The sequence below is a fragment of the Myotis lucifugus genome, unplaced genomic scaffold, assembly GCF_000147115.1.
Source record: "Myotis lucifugus unplaced genomic scaffold, Myoluc2.0 scaffold_2714, whole genome shotgun sequence".
Lineage (NCBI taxonomy): Eukaryota > Metazoa > Chordata > Mammalia > Chiroptera > Vespertilionidae > Myotis > Myotis lucifugus.
The window spans coordinates 1-1,907 of NW_005873762.1; the positions used below are offsets into that span (position 1 = coordinate 1).

The 1,907-nt window shown below is 49.2% G+C and overlaps 1 pseudogene across 1 annotated transcript; it reads right to left on the reverse strand.

Moving 5' to 3' along the window:
• Nucleotides 1-997: 997 nt before the first annotated feature.
• LOC102436555 lies at nucleotides 998-1,618 on the reverse strand (annotated as a pseudogene). Its single transcript, XR_001346778.1, has one exon. The product of XR_001346778.1 is annotated as a peroxiredoxin-4 pseudogene (transcript).
• Between the last annotated feature and the right edge of the window lie 289 nt (nucleotides 1,619-1,907).

Sequence of the window (1,907 nt, forward strand, 5' to 3'; positions counted from 1 at the left end):
TTTGGGACATTTTTTATATCGTATGTATTATACATATGCTACTCATGTGTATAATGCTCTGGTGAACAACATCCTATATAATAAAGTGTCCGGTCATCAAGTCATCAGGTCAATCAATCAAAGTGTTATATGCTAATGATATGCTAAGGCCGCTCAACCGCTCACTATAATGTGCACTGATCACCAGGGGGCGGATGCTCTGACTGGTAGGTTAGCTTGCTGCTGGGGTCCGGCCAATTGGGACTGAGCGAGATGGCTGGACATGCCCTGGAGCCCTCCCGTGGTCCCTCCCTGGTGGGCCAACCTCCTGCATCCCTCCCTGACCCCGAGTGTGCACCGGTGGGGTCCCTCAACCTGGCCTGTGCCCTCTTGCAATCTGGGACCCCTCGAGGAATGTTGGAGAATCAGTTTCAACCCAATCCCACTCAATGCAGGAGCTGCCCCCTCGTGGTCAGTGTGCTCCCACAGGGGGAGTGTCACTCAGCCAGAAGCTGGGCTCATGGCTGGCAAGTGCAGTGGCAGTGGCGGGGGCCTCTCCTGCCTCCGCAGCAGCACTAAGGATGTCTGACTGCCAGACATTCCCCAAGGGCTCCCGGACTGCGAGAGGGCACAGGCTGAGCTGAGAACCTCTCCCTCCCACCCCCAACCCCCAACCCTGCCAACTACATGGATTTCATGCACTGGGCCTCTAGTTTTTCTATAAGACTAGGAATTATTTAGGTTGAGAAATAAAATAGGGGGTCAATATTTGGTAAGCCTGTGACCTTGAACTAAATGTCTTCTTCTGTTCATTTTAGAAGTTTCTAGAGTCAGAGGTGGAACTGCCCATTTCTCTGGTCCCAGGAATTTATAAAAATTACTGGTAAATGTTAGGGGATAACCTCAAGGGTTTCCCTTGATGATTGATGGTCTCCTTCACTGAAGGGGGTTATGTCCTTCCTGGTTGGCCATAAATTTGAGTAAGGACCTTAAACTTTTTTTTTTTTTAAATTGACCTTTATTGAAAGCATTCGAGCATCATAGCCTGAGGAAGTATTTTCAGTTCAGTTTGTCAAAATACTTCAGTTTTCCAGCTGGATCTGGAATTATTGTTTCACTACCAGGTTTCCAGCCAGCAGGGCAGACTTCTCCATGTTTAGCGGTGTACTGGAATGCTTGGACCAAACGCAGTGTCTCATCCACCGATCTACCCACAGGAAGGTCATTCAGAGTCATCTGTCTTAGGATCCCCTTGTCATCGATAATGAAGAGACCTCTAAGACTGTGGCCCGAGTCTTCCAGATACACGCCATAGTCCTTTGCGACCTGATGGGTCAAATCTGAAAGAAGTGGAATCTTTATTGGCCCAAGTCCTCCTTGCCTTCTAGGGGTGTTAATCCAGGCCAAGTGGGCGAACTGTGAATCGACAGAGCATGCCACCACTTCCGTGTTTATGGATCTGAATTCTTCAATTCTATCACTGAAGGCGATAATTTCAGTTGGACACACAAAAGTGAAATCAAGTGGGTAGAAGAAGAAAACCAGGTATTTTCCACGATAATCAGTTAACTTGAGCTCCTTAAAGTCTCCATTTATCACAGCGGTTCCTTCCCAATAAGGTGCTGGCTTGGAAACCATAACATTGTCTGCCAGCTCTCCACTTTCCACGGGCAGGTTGATAGCAGTCCTCTGACGAGCAAGCTCTCCCTGCTCCCATTCTTCCCCTTCCCTGGCCTCCTGTTCCACGTGCAAGGGGAGTGGGGCACTGGGTGTTCGGGTCTGAGTCCCAGGAATTCGGCTCAGGCCTCTGCTGCGAGATCGGCTTCGGTGATCCATGCTGAATGATTGATTGTTGAACAAACAGCCACTCAGCCTCAGTGAATTCTAGGCCCTATGCTGGGCCTCTAAGTTTGGGAGAGGAAGCTTGG